Here is a 20,547-nt window from a genome sequence, read left to right as displayed (position 1 = left end):
CTTGCATGTCCACCATAAGGAGCGGAGTGACAGTGTTGGATTATATTTTCTATCTCTTCTTCAGGTATACACCGACGGAAAATACCATCGGGGCCTCTTTTGAAAAGTAAAGGGTCATCCCAGTAATAATGTTTTATGTCATGGAAGAATCGTTTCTTTTGTTGGTAAGATAAATTAGGTGGAACTATTCCGGCAGCTAAATAATTGACGAAGTCAGCGTACCATGGTGTAACACATATAGCTAAGGTGGTCTCTACCTGTTCATCAATTCTATTTTCTTCCAAAGTAGCTATGAGTTTATCGTACGAGAAATCATCGTTGATCGATGTTCTTTCCGGTTCCAAGTTTTCAAGTCTAGAGAGGTGATCTGCTACTACGTTTTCAGTTCCTTTCTTATCTTTGATTTCCAAATCGAATTCTTGTAGCAACAAGATCCACCTTAGGAGTCTAGGTTTAGCATCCTTTTTTGTTAAGAGGTACTTAATGGCGGCGTGGTCAGTGTAAACGATTATTTTAGCTCCGACCAAGTAAGAACGAAATTTATCTAGTGCAAATACTACTGCTAAGAGTTCTTTCTTGGTTGTGGCGTAATTCATTTGTGCTTCATCTAGAGTTCTACTTGCGTAATATATGACGTGAAGCTTTTTATCCTTTTGTTGTCCTAAAACAGCGCCCACGGCGTAATCACTTGCGTCACACATTATTTCGAATGGTTCATTCCAATCCGGGGTCTGCATTATTGGTGCGGAGATCAATGCTTGTTTAAGCGTTTGAAATGCTTCTAAACATTTATTGTCAAAGATAAATTAAGCATCTTTCATTAATAATCCGGTTAAAGGTTTAGTTATTTTAGAGAAGTCTTTAATGAATCATCGGTAAAAACCGGCGTGTCCTAAGAAGCTTCGTACTTCTCTCACAGTTTTTGGAGGTTGAAGGTTTTCGATTACTTCTATTTTGGCTTTGTCTACTTCAATTCCTCTATTTGATATGACGTGTCCTAAAACAATTCCTTCTTGTACCATAAAGTGACATTTTTCCCAATTAAGTACTATGTTTACTTTTACACATCGCTCTAGAACTCCTTCTAGGTTTTCAAGACATTCTTCAAAGCTTTGTCCGTATACGGAAAAATCGTCCATAAATACTTCCATGATATTTTCGAGAAAATCGGCGAATATTGCTATCATGCACCTTTGGAAGGTTGCGGGTGCATTGCACAAGCCGAACGACATTCGTCGATAAGTGAAGGTACCAAAAGGACATGTGAATGTTGTCTTTTCTTGGTCATCAGAGTGAATTGGTATTTGAAAGAAGCCTGAATAACCGTCTAGATAGCAGAAATGAGAATGTTTTGCTAATCGTTCTAACATCTGGTCTATGAATGGTAAAGGGAAATGATCTTTTCGGGTTGCTTTGTTTAGTTTCCTATAGTCAATGCACATTCTCCATCCCGATTCGATTCGTTTGGTTATAGTTTCTCCTTTTTCATTTTCAATAACTGTTATACCTCCTTTCTTTGGCACTACGTGTACAGGACTAACCCATTTGCTATCAGATATAGGATATATGATAACTGCTTCTAATAACTTTGTTACTTCCTTCTTCACTACCTCACTCAGGATCGGGTTTAGTCTCCTCTGATGTTCCCTAGAGGTTTTACACTCTTCTTCTAGCATGATGCGATGCATACAAATAGAGGGACTTATCCCTTTAAGATCGGTGATGTTGTATCCTAGCGTGGTTGGATATTTTCTTAAGATATGTAGGAGTTTTTCGGTTTCGAGTTTTCCTAGGTCTGCATTAACTATTACTGGTCGTTCAAGTTCTAAGTCTAGGAATTCATATCTCAGATTTTTGGGAAGTGTTTTCAGGTCGAGGGTTGGTTTTTTAAGGCATTGTGTAGGATCCGGTGTTATTGCTAAACATTGGTTAAGTTTGTCTTCTACATGATAGTCAGGCAATTTGTCATTTTCTAACTCTGTTTATTTTATGCATTCATCGATGATATCCATGAAGTAACATGTGTCTTCTATTGCAGGTGCTTTCAAAAATTGGGAGAGAATGAACTCAATTTTCTCTTCTCCTACTTTGAAAGTGAGTCGTCCTCGTTTTACGTCTATGATAGCACCGGCGGTTGCTAAGAATGGTCTTCCCAATATAATGGGTGTAACTTCATCTTCTCTAATGTCCATAATTATAAAATCGGTTGGAATGTAGAATTGACCTATGCGCACGGGCACGTTTTCAAGAATCCCTACAGGATATCTAACAGAACGATCTGCTAGTTGCACAGACATTTTAGTTGGTCTTAATTCTCCCATTTCCAGTTTCTTGCATATGGATAAAGGCATAACACTGATATCGGCTCCTAAATCGCATAGAGCCTTATCTATGACAAATTTTCCTATGTGACATGGTATAGAGAAACTACCAGGGTGTCGCAACCTGAAAAATACAGTGCGCAAAAAAAAACAACCGGCGAAAGAAAAAGACAGAAGAGTCGCCACCGTGCGTTATTCATCCCAAAGGAGGGAAAGGAAACACTCGAAGTAAACCTGAAAAAGGAAAGGACAAGACGGGGTCTCGCAACCAAATCTTGGGTTCGGGAGTCGGTTATGCGAAGGGAAGGTATTAGCACCCCTACGCATCCGTAGTACTCTACGGGATCCACTTTTGTGTTTTTTGTCTAAAGGGTGTGAGTTTATCTTGTGCTGTTTACCAAAAAAAAAGGGTTAAATGAAAATGACTCGCGCGGATGTCGCATCCACTGCATACGTATCTCATCTGAATATGAGAATCAGAGTCTTCGTAGCTCGGCTGACCTATGGGTTAGGGGATGTGTGCTCGCTAAGACATCGCGTCTTATGCCTACGTATCTCATCTGGCCTGAGAATCAGAGCAAAACGTAGTTCGGCTAACTACGGGGTTATGGATTGGGTTTTGGACGAACGACGTTACTACGCAATCTACCGGATGCTCGACCTTTGGAGACTTACTCGCCTGTAGTAGAAGGAGTTAGCGTGTTGCTTTGGGTTTTAGGGTTTGGGATGCTCGAGGGAAAAAAGGCAGTCCTTGACGAAGGAACCGCGCTACCTGTAGGGATATGAATACAAAACACAAAACATGTATCTCAAAGTAAAATGCCACCAAGGGGCTCAAACGTTGCCTCCTATCGAGGTCTTCCAGCTAGGAAAGTAGTAAACTGCGGGAAAAATGTAAAAGTACCACGCTGATAAAGATCCGAAGTAACAACAATTGGAGGAATGGGAAACCCTGAGATCCTTCCAAGCTAACATCATCAAAGAAAGTGGGTCAGTACAGGTAATCGGAATGAACCTCCAGGGGTTATCCCACAAATAAAGTGGGAAACCACACAAGTTATCCCTGCAAAAGTCATGTGAGCCCTCACAAAAATTCAACAAAAGGGTTAGTGAAACACGATAAGCATTTTTTTCATGATCAACAGTATGGTTTCAAAAAAACTCAAACCCCGTGGCATACATTTCAGAAATTAAACGGTTAAACATTCAAGGCATTGTTTATACATTCATATACATATTAAACCCATGGGCGAAAAACCTAATGAAATTCATCCATCATACCTCATACATTCAGAGTATTCAACTTCAAAGCAAAAGGTAATGGGAATAAAGGCAAACCTGATTGGAGAGCTTGATTGAAATTGAGTTGCACCCGTGAGGTTTACAAAACAATCTTCAGGGTTTATGTGAGGCAGAGGTGATTCTGTGTAGTTGAGTTCCCTTCGGGGTTTGGAGGCTGCTCTGAACTCCGTTAGGTCTTCTCTCACTATCTTTTTCCTCAGGGTTTTGTTCCAAGGAAACCTTAGAGTATTTTGCTTCTCCTCCTTCTTCTCCTCTTCTGTGTTCTCTCAAGTGAAGCCTTGGTATTTATAGACTGAATTTCATGGTTTTGTGGGCTCAAATGAGAGAGACCCAAGTCCAAAATTTTTTTATTATATTTTATTTATTTAATTAAAAAAAATTTATTATATTTTTTTTTTGTAAAAAATTATTATTATTTTCTTTTCTTTTCGTTTTTTTTTTTTTTTTTTTTTTTGGGATCTAATTCTGATTGACATGATGAAATGCAATATGAAATGCTAAATGAATGCATGAATGAGGAGGGCAAATTTTGGGGTGTTACACAGGGTCCTTAAGTTTTGGAGGCATATTTTGGATTATGGCGCTACATTCAGCAGTGAGTGTAACGGTTTCGCTATCTTCAAGTTTCCTTTTATTAGAAAGAATTTCTTTTAAGAACTTAACATATGAGGGCATCTGCGTAATAGCTTCTGTAAACGGAAATGTGACGTTTAATTGTTTCAGTAAGTCAACAAATTTTTTAAATTGGCCCGCATCTTTGGTTTTAATAAGCCTTTGAGGGTAAGGGACAGGTGGTTTATAAGGTGGTGGAGGTACATAAGGTTCTTTCTTTTCTACGGTTTCCTTATTACTCTCTTCCTTTTCCTTAGGTTTAATTTCTTCCTCAGTTGACTTTTTAGAGTTTTGGTTTTCCATCCTTGGATCAGACGGTCCTTCTACTTCCGTTCCACTTCTTAATATGATTGCATGAGCGTGGCTTTTCGGGTTAGGTTGGGGCTGTCCAAGAAATGTACCTGTTGGGGCAGCAGTAGGCGCTTGTTGTTGACCTACTTGTGAGATTTGTGTTTCCAGCATTTTGTTATGGGTAGCCAGGGCATCTACTTTACTTGCTAGTTGTTTAATTTATTCACTAGTGTGTACATTCTGGTTTAAGAAATCTTTATTGGTTTGCTGTTGAGAAGCTATGAAGTTCTCCATCATGATTTCCAAGTTGGATTTCCTAGGAACGTTATTGTTAGGTGTAGATGGGATCGGCTTTTGATATCCCGGAGGTATAGCTGGGGCTTGATTGGGAGCTTGTCCTGGTGCGTATAAAGCATTATTACTCTTATATGAAAAATTAGGATGGTTCTTCCAGTTAGAGTTATAGGTATGCGAGTAGGGATTTCCTTGAGCATAATTCACTTGCTTTGCTTGGATTCCTGTTAGGAGTTGACAATCTGCAGGGGTGTGACCTTGGATTCCACAGACTTCGCAATTCTGAGTTGCGGCAACCACGGTGGCTGGAGGTGATACATTCAAACTTTCAATTTTCTGGGCAAGGGCTTCCACTTTTGCATTCACATGATCAAGGCTACTTATCTCGTACATGCCACTTTTCGTTTGAGGTTTTTCTACCATTGTTCGGTCGCTTCCCCACTGATAATGGTTTTGGGCCATGCTTTCGATAAGTTGATAAGCATCGGCATAAGGTTTATCCATAAGCGCACCACCTACGGCGGCGTCTATTGTTAACCTTGTGTTGTACAAGAGTCCATTATAAAAGGTATGAATTACTAACCAGTCCTCTAAACCATGGTGTGGACAAAGTCTCATCATGTCTTTGTATCTTTCCCATGCTTCGAAAAGAGACTCGTTATCTTTCTGTTTAAATCCATTTATCTGGGCTCTCAACATAGCTGTTTTGCTTGGAGGAAAATATCGGGCAAGAAAGACTTTCTTCAACTCGTTCCATGTGGTGACTGAGTTGGAAGGAAGAGACTGAAGCCATCTTCTAGCTTTATCTCTTAACGAGAAAGGAAAAAGACGAAGTCGAATTGCCTCTGAAGTGACACCATTAGCTTTAACAGTATCAGCGTATTGGACAAATACGGATAAATGAAGGTTTGGATCCTCGGTAGGATTTCCAGAGAATTGATTCTGTTGCACTGCCTGTAGCAGCGAAGGCTTAAGTTTGAAGTTGTTTGCTTCGATTGCGGGTGGAGCAATACTCGAATGCGGCTCATCTTGCGATGGAGCGGCGTAATCTCGAAGAGCACGAGCTGGTTCTGCCATCTCGGGTATCGGTGAAGGAAGAAGATTTTTGAGGTCGGGCACTTCGATAGGAGGGAGATTGTTTGCAGCACGATATTCCCGAATTCGTCGTAAGACTCGGAGATATAGTTCAATGTCGTTGATTCGTAAGTAAAACGGCTCGCCTTGTGAGCGAGTGTGTGGCATACAAATCAACGAAAGAAGAAGAAATAAAAATAAAAATTGCCTTAGTCTCTACAGCGTAACAGAAGAGTTACGATATCGACTAAATAAAAGTCCCCGGCAACGGCACCAAAAACTTGATCGCGACTTTATGAGTCGAATGGGGTACTAACTGCAAGTGCACAGTTCTATCGCGTAGTTTTAAAAGATATCGATCCCACAGGGACTTATGAATCAATATACCGTTTTCTAAGGTTACTTCGTAAAGCTAAGGCGGATGATACTTTGATTGTTCGGGGGAAAAGTAAAACTGAAATTAGATCTAAATTAAATATCAATTAAGCGGATATCGGTATGTAGCTCGTCGTAATTAGGGAATCAAATCTTCGTTGGTTTCTTGGTTTTAAAATAAATCTTTTCAGTAGACACTATTGATTAAAAGCCTTTTCTCAAACTCTCGCTCTGTTGAATAGACCATGACTTTAAATTAACGTAGCTGTCACTTATTAGTTAAGTCCAAAATCACTTTTTGAAAACAATAGAATCTATAGAAACTATTTTTATAAAAATAATAACCGTTTAAACACCCTTGTCTCAAACTCTCGCTCTGTTGACTTAGATTATATAATTAAACTTAAATGCTTAACTCTCGTCCTCACATTTAACCTTTAAAAATACTTTTTGAAAAAGATTAGAATTTAATTAACTCTAAAAATTGCTTTCGCCCTGATTCAGAATTAATGTCCAATTTACACTGTCCAGTTAAAAACTCAAACTTTCGCTCATTGCTTTTAACTTCTTTATGTCTTTTACTCTCGTACAAAAACTTTGGGATTAATGCTGTAAATTGAGACCATAAAAAGAGCGACTTTATTTTTAAATGAAATTAAACCAACTTAGTTTCGATTCCTTCATTCCGCTTACTTTACATACCGATATCTAAATTAATTAGCCGGACATGCTAAACAGGTCTAAACAGTTATCATGCTTAAATAAAACCATATCAGGAAAACAATATAAATAAACAGTAATGCAGGGCATATATAAATTAAAACAATAAATTAAAGAACCTGAATAATTAATAGCAATCTTGAACACTCCACCACATACCGGTTGGATTTGTTCTTGAATTCTTCAATCGGACAGGAAAATAAAAGCGAAGGAATAAAATTCTAGGATCTAACGTAAGGTTAGATCTAGTAAAAGATAGACAATAGTTTCCGGTGTAGAAACTATTGTGTGAAAAATTAATTTAGTGCTTAAAAGATTGACTGGAAAAGGAAATAAAAATTGCAAATAAAAGTAGAAAGCTGCAGAAAAGAAACAATGCTGTAAAATATGCTTGCACGGCGGAAAGGGACGGGGGCTTCAGGGTTGGCTAAAAGCAACTATTTATATTAGTATGCTTTGTAACGGTTTCTAAAAGTCCTTTCCGTAAAATAGTCTTCACGTTCCAAGGGTCAAGCGTAACAATAGGCTTCAACGTGCCTCTGTTGCGCTTCTGGAGCCTAAAATATAGGAGAGGGGTGGTACGGGCGTCACACCATGTGCTACGCTCGTAACACAAGGTAGTAAGGCGTGACGCTCGTCACACCTTGTGTGGCGGTCGTCACAGGTGCAACGCTCCTGGCTTTTGGGCTGGGCTTTTGTGGATTTTGCTTTTCATTATTTTTTTCACCCCTTTTTCTCCCTTTTTCACTTATGCTTCAAATAAATTACCTGAGACAAATAAAAGGAAAAATACCAAGTAATATCGAATAAAATGAAATAAATCGAAACAAATAATAATATAATTTAATTAAATCGAGTCCAAAAATGTGATATTATTTCATGTTATCAGAAAACTTGGTCAATATAACATGTAGAGATTATTGAGACTAATATATGATGCTTTGAAACCTTTGTGGGTCAATCCATGGTCGTGCTTTTAGTCGTGAGGGTCTCAAACCCTTGATATGGACTTGATAGATCAATGAGGATCATGCCCTAGCTACAAAAAGTTAGGCAAATGAAATGACATTTTTTGGTATTTTGGTTAGTAAAATGATAATATACAAGTATGATATAGTCACATAGTGCTTGGTGATCTCTCCTAAAACAAACCCAATGAGAGAGGGATAAGGAGGATGCCAAGGTATGATCCCAATGCTAATGCATATGATGCAATTGCATGAGGGATCTCATGGTCAAAATTGAGGTCTTACAGTATGGCCTCATGAGTTACCAACCCAACTTGGTGGCTCGCCAATTAGGCCTTAGTTAAATGTTATCAAAACCTTTGGTGTCACATTTGACTACCATCGTATGGTCTGGTCGATCATTAAACGCGGATGACCATAAAGCTTGCCTGCATTTCCAAAAGTCCACTCAACGCCTTGAACTACCCGTGTTTAAGTTCCAACAATCTTTTTTGACAATCGCCGACTTCGACGACTGATGGGCCGACTACCAGCGTCGAGCTTTTTATGGTGATCTTTTTCTTCAACATATGATTGATTCCTTTTCCACTCTCACTGGAGAAATGATGCCTCTACCACCGGCTACTGATGCTCTCGTCACAACAATCCAAATTACAAGCACTGACGAAGTTGTAGGAGAATAGCGATCCAAAACACAGCGGAAATTAAAAATTTCTCCTTTAGTGATCCTTACGAATGGGCATGATCAGTGATTGAATCGTTACCTCTTGTGGCGATTGAAACCTTTGATGCAGATCTAAGGAGTGATCACAAACTTTGAATGGTGACAACACCTCTACTCAGTCCACACGAATGTATTCCTTCAATCTCAGTGCTATTTGCTACGAATGAAGGCTTTGAGTGAGTGAGAGAGAGAGAGAGAGAGAAACAAAATTTCATATGCACAAATGCTTCTGCGTATGGGTTCTATTTGTAGAACCACTTGTGTGGGTTGTAAGCTAAAAAGCCCACTTAAGTGTATGTGGCCCATATCTTATGATATACCAAAATCACTTAAGCACGTGGTACCTTACCATATTTCTTATTCTACTTAAGTGCACCATACCTTACGATGTTCTAAAATTCACTTAAGTGCAATGTATCTTATGGTGTTCCTTAGTTACTCTATCTCTCATCAATCCGTCCTTTTGTGTGTGACCCTGTAGGTTCTCAAGACATTGGTAATTATATTAAATCACGTATTTAAAATAATAAATAGTGAGCGATATCTAGCAACACATCACTACTACCCAAGACACGAAAATGTCATGTGATCTGATAAACCCTTTTGTGATAATGCTTATGTGTACAATTACCCTTTTGCCCTTATGTCTATATTGAACACAAGGCATAGACCGTGTCATCCTTGTCCAGTTCAATATTGGGCCCTTAGACATTTATATTGTTAGACAGGATGGGAAAATTCCATCTAGGTCACGCATGTGCCTCAACATGCTTCATGGAGTACGCAACAACTGTCTCGGACAATGTTTGATCAGCAATAAGGCACTCGACTCTACATCTAGGGTCCATAGTGGTTTTAGGTCGAAGGGTGGTATACACCACTATCACCGTGAGAATAAATTATGACACTTTGCATAACATTCTATATAGTATTCTCATAGCGGGTCAATCTAGTATAAATATTACTCTTAATATTCATACCTATGTTGAAGACTTGACAACTCCTTATCCTTGATCCATGAGATGTGATCATTAGTCTATATACATAATAGTCTTAATGCTTTAATTTTATCCCACTTTACAACAAAGCTCGACTACGGATACTTTAAGAATAATGTACCAATGTTTAATGGGATCTCGTGATTAAGTCACACTTGATACATTAAACGGACTAGCTATTCTAGGGACTTTATTAAACAAACATAATAAAGAAAAATCCTTTTATTATTAATAAATAATTCGATACAAGTACCAAAAGTATTGGCCTCTAGGGCTTACACCAATAATCTCCCACTAGCACTAGAGCCAATCAGGTATATCCCTAATGCTCATAGATCTAGTATGGCCATCATGCTTCTGCTGCGCAAGAGGCTTTGTCAGTGGGTCAGCAATATTGTCAAGTGTAGGTACTCTGCATATTTTCACATCTCCTCTATCTATTATCTCTCGAATGAGGTGATAAAGCCTATGTATGTGTTTGGATCGTTGGTGAGATCTAGGCTCCTTAGCTTGTGCGATAGCACCATTCTTATCACAATAGAGATCAATGGGATCCATAATGCTAGGAACTATACCAAGTTCACTAATTAACTTTTTGATCCAAACAACTTCCTTTGCTGCACTTGAGGCAGCAATATACTCGGCCTCAGTTGTAGAATCAGCAATTGTATCTTGCTTTGAACTTTTCTATCTCACAGCGCCACCGTTTAAGCAAAACAAGTAACCAGATTGCGATCTAAAGTCATCCTTATCTGTATGAAAGCTAGCATCGGTGTATCCAATTACATCAAGCTCTTCCTGACCTACATATATCATGAATGAGTCCTTAGTCCTTCTCAAATACTTAAGGATATTCTTGATAGCTACCCAATGAGCACCATCAGGATCAGATTGGTACCTACTCGTTGCACTTAAAGCATACGAGACATCTGGTCAAGTACATAACATGGGATACATGATAGATCCTATTGCAAATGCATATGCAATCTTATTCATGCGATCCCTTTCTTCCTTAGTTGAAGGGGATTGTGTTTTTGATAGACACATGCCATTTTGCATAGGTATGAATCCTTTCTTCGAATCATGCATATTAAAGCGTCTCAACACTTTGTCTATAGATCCTGATTCCTAATATATAGGCTGCTTCACCTAGGTCCTTTATAGAAAAGAACTTACCCAACCAAGATTTTACTTGTTGCAGGGTAGGGATATCGTTTCCAATGAGTAATATGTCATCTACATATAATACCAGGAAGATGATCATGCTCCCACTAACCTTCTTGTAGACACAAGGCTCATCTTCATTCTTGATGAATCCATATTGTTTTACTATTTCATCAAAACGAAGATTCCAACTTCTGGAAGCTTGCTTCAATCCATTAATTGATCTTTGTAACTTACATATCTTTTGGGCTTCTTCTGGTATGTCAAATTCTTCAGGCTGTGTCATGTACACATCCTCAAGAATATTCCCATTAAGGAAAGCAATTTTGACATCCATATGCCATATTTCAAAATCATGATATGCAGCGATAGCAAGTAAAATCCGAACAAATTTAAGTATTGCAACTGGTGAAAAGGTTTCATCATAGTCAACCCCATGAATTTGTTTATATCATTTTGCAACCAGTCTTGCCTTATAGTTATGTACCTTACCACCCATGTCAGTCTTATTTTTGAAGACCCACTTGCATCCTATAGGGTTAACTCCTACAGGAGGATCTACCAAGGTCCAAACCTTGTTTGGGTACATGGAATCCATTTCAGATTTCATGGCTTCTAGCCACTTCTCAGACTCGGGACCAGTTATGGCCTCTTGGTAGGAAACAGGCTCATATTGATCCATGAGTAATACATCACCTTGATCAGTTATGAGATATCCATATCTCTCAGGTAGGTGACGTATCCTGCTTGACCTACGCTGGTCTTGTTCTACTTGAGTAGGCTGCTCTTCCACAACTACTTGTGTTTCCTATTCTAATTCCTCCATAGGTGTATCAATGCTTTGTGATTCTTGAAATTCTTCAAGCTCTACTTTCCTCCCACTGATTCCTTTGGAAATAAAATCCTTTTCTAGGAAAAATACAGTTCGAGCGACAAACACTTTGCCCTCAGAAGGATTGTAGAAGTAATACCCTCTTGTCTCTTTAGGATACCCCACAAATAACCATTTTTCAGATTTGGGCTCAAGCTTAGTTGAAATTTGTCGTTTCACATAAACTTCGCAACCCCAAATCATCATGTAAGACATATGTGGTTTCTTACCACTCCATATCTCATATGGTGTCTTCTCAACCTTTTTGGATGGAACACAGTGAAGTGTGTAAGCTGCTGTCAATAGTGCATGTCCCCAAAAGGAGTTTGGAAGATCGGCGTGACTCATCATGGATCGGACCATGTCTAACAAGGTTCGATTTCTTCTCTCAGATACACTGTTCCAATGGGGTGTTTCAGGAGGAGTAAGTTGGGATAGAATCCCACACTTTTTGAAATGGTCATCAAACTCTAGGCTTAAATACTGACCACCTCGATCTGATCGAAGAGTTTTAATATTCTTACCTATTTGGTTTTGTACTTCATTCTTGAATTCCTTGATCTTTTCAAAGGACTCATATTTGTGTTTCATTAAATACCCATAACCATATCTACTGAAATCATCAATAAATGTGATGAAGTATTGAAAACCTCCTCTGACTGGTAAGTTCAATGGTCCACATACATCAGTATGTATGAGGGAAAAATATCATTAGCTCTTTCACCTTTTCCTGTGAATGGAGACTTTGTCATCTTTCCAGTTAAATAAGATCTGCATGTCTCATATGATTCATAATCAAAAGAGTCAAAGAGTTCATCTTTATGGAGTTTGGAAATGTGTTTCTAATTTATATGGCCTAATCGACAATGCCAAAGGTAAGTTGGATTTAACTCATTACGTTTCATCCTTTTAGTATTAATGTTATAAATAAGCATTTCAAGATCAAGGACATATAGTCCATTGCTTATTTGTGCAGTAGAATAGAATATATCATTCAAATAAATGGAGCAATAATTGTTCTTTATTATAAATGAAAAACCAAACTTGTCCAAACAAGAAGCGAAAATAATATTCCTGCTAATTGCAGGTACGTAATAACAGTTCTTTAACTGAATTATTAAACCACTAGGTAAAGTCAATACATAAGTTTCTACGGCTAAAGCAACAACCTTTTCTCCATTGCCAACTCGTAGGTCAACTTCATCTTTTGCCAAATCTTTACTCCTTTTTAGCCCCTGCACATTGGTACGAATGCGAGAACCTCATCCAGTATCTAATACCCATGATCCAGAAGTAGATAAATTAATTTCAATAACAAAATTACCTGAAGTTGAAGTCTCTACTCAATTCTTTTTATCTTCCAAGTACTTTGGGCAGTTTCTCTTCCAGTGTCCGGTCTTACCGCAATGGAAGCAGGTGCCTATCTTTCTTATGCCGCCACTAGGCTTCAAAGCAGGAGCAATGGGTTTGGGTTTGGAAACTTCCTTGCCTTTCCATTTGTCACCCTGCTTGGGGGGTATTTTGTTCTGTCTCTTTCCATTTTCGATCATCAGAATGGACTTCCCTTTTGACTTGAGATTCTGCTCAACAATTCTTAACATGGCTAGCAGTTCAAGAAGAGATTTTTCCATATCATTCATATTGAAATTAAGGATAAATTGACTGAATCTATCTGGAAATGATTGCAAGATCAAATCAGTCGCAAGTTCCGTTCCGAAGGGAAAACCCAACCTCTCAAGGTTCTCCACATACCCAAACATCTTGAGCACATGGGGACCTATAGGGGCTCCCTCAGCTAACTTTCCTTGAAAAAGGGCTTTTGAAACTTCAAACCTTTTGTGCCTTGCCTGTTTTTGATAGAGCATCTTCAGGTGTTCGATCATATCGAATGCTGCCGTGTTCTCATGTTGCTTTTGCAACTCTGAGTTCATGGTAGCAGGCATGAGGCAAGCAATTTCATTGGCATCATCGAAATGCTCTTATAAGCATCTCTTTCTGCCTTAGGTGCAGAACTAGGAGGTTCCTCTTCAGGAACAGGTTTCTCCAAGACATACAGCTTTCTATCATGTTTGAGGATAATCCTCAGATTTTGGTGCCAATCTAGAAAATTTGTCCTAGACAATTTTTCCTTATCAAGGATTGATCGCAAAATGTTGTTAGAGGTGTTTGTTGTCATGTTAATCCACATGAAAATAATGAAAATATAAGTATCAATAACATATTTAATTAGGCCTTTAATTAAATATTCTCCCACTATTTTACTCAAAACAGATGACCCTCACCATTTGATTCGGAAAATCCCGTTGGAAGATTTTCTAGTGCGTCGAGATCCACATTTCACTTTGTTTTAAGTCCACGTAGGCGGATTACACAAAACTAATTTATTTAGGTAGGAACTCCTTCCAATTGTATCTAATATAACTCTCGAATATTTTAGTTGGGTGAATAACTCCTTATTCCAATCCATCACATGGATCATTTCCAACTCTTGCTTCTAAACATATATAATCTTATTATAATTTGTTTAGTTAATTTGACCCATTTTTTTAGCAATTGGATATTACAATTATCCCATCGCACCTTACTAATATAGAATACGCACCTCGCGTAGGCGAAACCTACATTATTCGATACTAGTCTTGATGAGTGCTAAAACATGGAAAGCATAAACTTAATATTTAATTTGAGGGAATTTGCAATTATCCTGATCTCACCGGCTTATTTATCATATAAGTCGTCTCTCACATGCATTAACATACATTCACATGCATCAACATACATACAAAATGAAACAGTTACGGCCCCTAGCGCAATTGTTCTCCCAAGCCAATGAGAGAACCTAAGCTAACCTAATAACGATCTAAGCTTCTCCAAGCAAGATTTTCAAGGTTGTCCTCCTTTGATATTGTATTCTTCTCTTTCTTCATAACATTACATTACATAAAAGAAACTTGTTTTACGTACGAGGGAGTGAGATGAGAAAAGAAGTTACATTAAGAGATTAAAAGAGAGGCACGACACGTAGGTCGTATTTTAAAATCCCAAAACAAAATAAAGGAAAACTAAGGCCATAATCGATCACCAAAAGACAATAATAATAATAATAAACATTATTACTATTAATTTAAATTCAGTTAATTAAATAAACCAAATTAAATTTCGGCGACCGATCACACTACGCAGAGTTAGTCGGGGGTTCCGCTACGGGGTTGCAAGGGCAGCGCCCCGATGCAAAATTTTAATGAACAATTCATTTGAAGTCGATGTTGTTTTTTGCATCAACACTTGATAATTTAAAGCACAACTCTTGCGCAATCACAACCCTAATCGCATAACTCTTTGACAGCACAACCCTTGTACCGTCATGAATCCTAATGCAACAATTTCATACATTCAAACACACCTTGATTGTTAGTTCAGTATGATTGATCAATACGTCATTGCTTCACCATACTAATGTCGGATCAAGAAGCAAATGACCATTGATCGCTCAAAGGAAAACAACCATTAAGTGTTGGAATGAACGAAACAAAAACAATATATCATATATACCGTATTTTGCATCAGAATTACTTATATCATATATATAACTTGATCGATCTCAATTGTGTAACCTATGGATGATCGATGTAGCGTTGCTTCACCATACTAACATCAAATTCTGAAGCATAGTCAACATCAATCATCCAAATCGTACACAAATGATTCCAAATTTAATTACTCATTTATTCTTTGATTCATTCTGTCTTTTAATCATATTAATACAGAAAATACAGAAAATAAACAGCTATCGGATGCATGGTTTTGTAAGTGGCTCTGATACCACTGTAGGAGAATAGCGATCCAAAACGCAATGGAAATTAAAAATTTCTCCTTTAGTGATCCTTACGAATGGGCATGATCAGTGATAGAATCTTTACCTCTTGTGGCGATTGAAACCTTTGATGCAGATCTAAGGAGTGATCACGAACGTTGAATGGTGACAACGCCTCTATTCAGTCTACACGAGCGGATTCCTTCAATCTCAGTGCTAGCTACTATGAATGAAGGCTTTGAGTGAGAGAGAGAGAGACAGAGAGAGAGAGAGAGAAATGAAATTTCATATGCACAAATGCTTCTATACAAGGGTTCTATTTATAGAACCACTTGTGTGGGCTGTAAGCTAAAAAGCCCATTTAAGTGTGTGTGGCCCATATCTTATGATATACCAAAATCACTTAAGCACATGGTACCTTACCATATTTCATATTCTACTTAAGTGCACTGTACCTTACGATGTTATACAATTGACTTAAGTGCATTGTACCTTACGGTGTTCCTTATTTACTCTATCTCTCATCAATTCATCCTTTTGTGTGTGACCCTGTAGGTTCTCGCGACAATATTAATTATATTAAATCGCATATTTAACATAATAAACAGTGAGCGGTAACTAGCAACACATCACTGCTACCCAAGACACGAAAATGTCATGTGATCTGACAAATATTTTTGTGATAATACTTATGTGTACAATCACCCTTTTGCCCTTATGTCTATATTGAACACAAGGCATAAACCACGTCATCCTTGTCTAGTTTAGTATTGGGCCCTTAGATATTTATCCTGTTATGCATGATGGGCAAATTCCATCTAGGTCACTCATGTCCCTCAGCATGCTTCGTGGAGTACCCATCAATTGTCCTTATGGTCAACCAGTTACGGATAATGTTTGGTCAATAATAAGGCACTCGACTCTACATCTAGGGTCCATAGTGGTTTCAGGTCGAAGGGTGGTATACACCACTATCACCATGAGAATATGACACTTTGGATAACATTCTATATAGTATTCTCATAGCGGGTCAATCGAGTATAAATATTACTCTTAATATTCATACCTATGTTTAAGACTTGATAACTCCTTATCCATGATCCATGAGATGTGATCACCAGTTTATATACATAATAATCTTAATGCTTTAATGTTATCCCACTTTAGAACAAAGCTCGACTACGGATACTTTAATAATAGTGTCCTAATGTTTAATGGGATCTCATGATTAAGTCACACTTGATACATTAAAAGGACTAGCTATTATAGGGACTTTATTAAACAAACATAATAAAGAAAAAGCCTTTTATTATTAATAAATAATTCGATACAAGTACTAAAGGTATTGGCCTCTAGGTCTTACACTAACAGAAGTCACTACAAAAAAGGTAACCACTGTTCTTTCATCTTTCCTTTCTTTAGAGGGCCAAATTAACCACTCATTTTCTTTGCTATTAGGATTAAAAAAGGGTTCCAACAATTGAACCAACCCTTAGAAAACCTTCCAAAAGGCAAAGGGTTCCATCGACTCTGAAGCCGAAGGTACTTAGTGTCAGTGTTTCATGAGGATTTGTATTTAACAATTCTGTCACCCTCTTATTGATCCTATGACTCAGGTTCCTGAAGAGGTGCCTTTGGTCGACAATGAAGATTTTAATGGAAGTGTGCATTCACACATCTTACCAACATCGAAGGTGCCACCGACGACTCCACCTACTCTGGCACGAAAAAAGAAAGTCCAAGCCAAGAAACCCCCTTCAAAGGTCGCTCCTTCGACCACGAAAACCGTAGTTCCAAATGATCTTAGTGAGGTCTTTTCCCCTTGTAGAGGTAAAATCATGACCATCAAGTTATGGATAAACTTAATGTCAATAAAACCAGAGTCGCCATGGTGCTTTTATTGTTTCCTAAGGAAACGGGAAAAGTACGAACAAAACCCAAAGATAAGAAGTTTTCAAATCAAAACTAGTAAAATATCAGAGATTACTGGTAAGAGGGTTGGTTACATAGAGGGAAGGTGTTAGCACCCAAAGTGTCCTAGGGAGCCCTTTTTTATGTGCAAGTAATTTGGTCTAAATGATGTTTGATAAAATATAGAGTGAGGGGATGAGAAAAGAATTCATTTGATTATATTTTTGTGTTTGACAAAACCTTCTGTCTTATGCCTACATACCAACATAAAAATGAGGGATCAAAACCCCGTAGTTCGTGGTAAAAAATTTCAAAGAAGTTGGTGAATTAATATTAAGAAAAAAATTTTCACAAACACAAAGGCACAAAAGGCCAAAGATTTGAATGGGGTTGTTAGTTCTTTTTTTATTTTGTAAATTAAAGTCAATATGGTTAAGTTTGTTTACAAGATTGATTTAAGAAAAAGTTTTAAAACTCAATGGCATAAGGCCAAAGTTTCTAATCATTAAAACATGTCTAAGTTTGAAATCACAAGCAAAGAAGGTTTTTGAAAAGAGGGAGAGATTTTGAAATTAAAGAAGTGGGAAGAGATGAAGGGATTATCCTAGACAAAAATTAAAAGTTAATAATTGAAAAGGTTCGACCAATGGGATGCAATCCAACAGACAAGAATGTCATATAGAAACCCATTTTCCTTTAGACTTTGACAACCAACAAGCAACAAGCAACAAACAAAGCAATATCCCAACACCATATGAAGATCAAGGCCTCAAATAAAGATAGCCATAATATCCGAGCAAGCACTCCAATAGCTAGCAGTCTTCAATATCTTCCAATGTATCAGATGAAATATTCCTTGATCAACTGAGAACAATCATCAGACATAGACAATAATAACAATATAATAATTAAGCACAAATTCAAAGTAACAGATGAATCAAGGGCACTCAAGGTCCTGCATCACATGAAAGCACAATCAAGGATAGCTTAGTCTCAGATAGTGGCATTGTCCATGTCCTTTAGTATAGAGAATGTTGCCACACAATACCATGAAGAATGGGAGACTTACAATCTCACTTACTACAATGTTATGCCTTGAGGGACAAATTTAGCTATATGTTAAGAAATCGTAATTAGACTTATGTAGAATTCACAACTATCTGAGGTCGGACAATAAAATATAGGTGTTAATGCATGTTAGAGATTTGATACAAAGGACCAAACTCCTAAAACATACCACACACACAAAAAAGGAAGACCTATCTCAGTCATACTCATTATGATTCATTTGACCTAAGGTCATCGACGAATCGACTAGCATTTAGACATTAGAGAAATCATTGGTCAATGAAGGATTCGGAAAGAATAAGGATGAAGATGAAGAGGGAAGGGGAAAATAGAGACCCAAATTGATCATAGGAGGAATTTCATCTGATCAATATTATCCATTCATTTTGAGAGATGAAATGTACATTTCATCAATCCCCTAAATCCAATGGTATTGATTAAACAAAATTCAAATCAACCATGACCAAGGGCAAATAGAAAGTCAAACATCACAAGACCATAAAAATGGCTCAACATAATTTTTAAACATTTAAACAAATGAAAATAATTTTTAAAATGAATTAAAATGCATTTTTAAATGGACAAAACCTCAAATCCCCTCAAATCACCAAATAAATGGCCAACGGATTTATCCTAGGTCAAACAAGGTCAAAGGACCTAAGACAAAAAAATTCAAATTTTTGAAAAGTCAGAAATCAATTAATTCATGAAATATATCAAAATTAATCCAAAAAAAGATTTTAATTCAAAATATGGAAGAGGAAAATATTTAAAGATTTTTGGTGAAAGTCGCATATTTTTTGGATTAAAAATGAATTTTTTATGAACTAAACAAAATAAATGGATTAAAAGTAAAATCAGAAATAAAAAAGAAAATAGAAAAGCGAGGGCCATCAGATCTCCCTCATTAATTGAGATGGCAGATCTGATGGCCCACACACGCTATCCACCAAACATCCTAGTCAACACGCATGTAGCAATGGTAGTTAAAATGGATGATCAATATTAGAACGAGGCTTCATGATCAGGTCGTTTGGACAATGCCAGCACACCACCAGAGCCCTAGTTCCGGTCATCTTCTTCGGTGGACCACACCGGACTGGTCCACCCTCAACCATGAAGAAAATGAAAAGTAAGGACACTATTTTAAAGAGAAAAAGCTCAGGAACTCGAATTTGGCCTCAATTTTGTCCAATACCAAATATATTGAGAGATATAATGAATTGAATTTTGAGGTACACGTACTGAGTTGCTTAAATTTGACCTCAAAGCAAATCCATCTTGTTGCCTACTGTAAGACCCTAATTTTGACCCTAAGATCCTTCATGGCATCATGTTATTGCATAAGTGCATTGCCTCAAGGATCATAGCATGTTTGGCTCCTTAACCCAAGGGGTGGGATTTGTTTGAGTGTTTTGAGATAACCAAGCATGGTTGTATTGTATATTATTTCTTTTCTTATTTGATTACTAACCAAAAGCACAAAAATATGTCACTAACTCTTTGTTTTGAAGTACAAGTGATCATGTGCTCCAATGCTCTTAGGAGGCTCCTAAGCCCAATGCAATGGCTAGATGAAGATGATAAAAAGCATGACAATGGTCCACAAAGCTCCTAATCATCATATATGTTTCCCATGTATCTCAATTTTCCAATTTGATCAAGATAACCCAAAGGGCTTGAAGATTGTTTCCCAAGGAAACCCTAAATTCACTATGCTTTGACTGTGCCTAGTCCATGAAGCAATCTCAACCTATGATCAAATTTAATCAAGGTAATTTCTTTCATTCATAATTTTATGCATATATGAGCCTATTTTAGGCCCCTCAATCATTTATTCATCAAGATTGGAAGTCTGGGCCTTGAAAAGTTGACCAGTCAAGTCATCTGACTAAACTGAGGTCCATGGAGATATAACTTTTGATATATTTGTCAAATGAAGATGACCCCAAGATCAAAAATGTTCCTAAGAACCATATGAACAACTTTCGTGTTAATAAAAAATCCATTTGAAACTTGTAAGGTCATTATTCGTTTAAA

At 37.5% G+C, this 20,547-nt stretch overlaps 1 non-coding gene across 1 annotated transcript; it reads left to right on the top strand.

Annotated features, from left to right (window-relative positions):
* Window positions 1-5,412: 5,412 nt before the first annotated feature.
* LOC127099713 (small nucleolar RNA R71) lies at window positions 5,413-5,519 on the top strand. Its single transcript, XR_007794189.1, has one exon. It is a non-coding gene; the product is annotated as a small nucleolar RNA R71 (small nucleolar RNA).
* Window positions 5,520-20,547: the final 15,028 nt, after the last annotated feature.

The sequence above is a fragment of the Lathyrus oleraceus genome, chromosome 6 (genome assembly GCF_024323335.1).
Source record: "Lathyrus oleraceus cultivar Zhongwan6 chromosome 6, CAAS_Psat_ZW6_1.0, whole genome shotgun sequence".
Lineage (NCBI taxonomy): Eukaryota > Viridiplantae > Streptophyta > Magnoliopsida > Fabales > Fabaceae > Lathyrus > Lathyrus oleraceus.
Note: the sequence above shows the minus strand (reverse complement) of the source record. Positions and strands in the feature narration are given on the sequence as shown.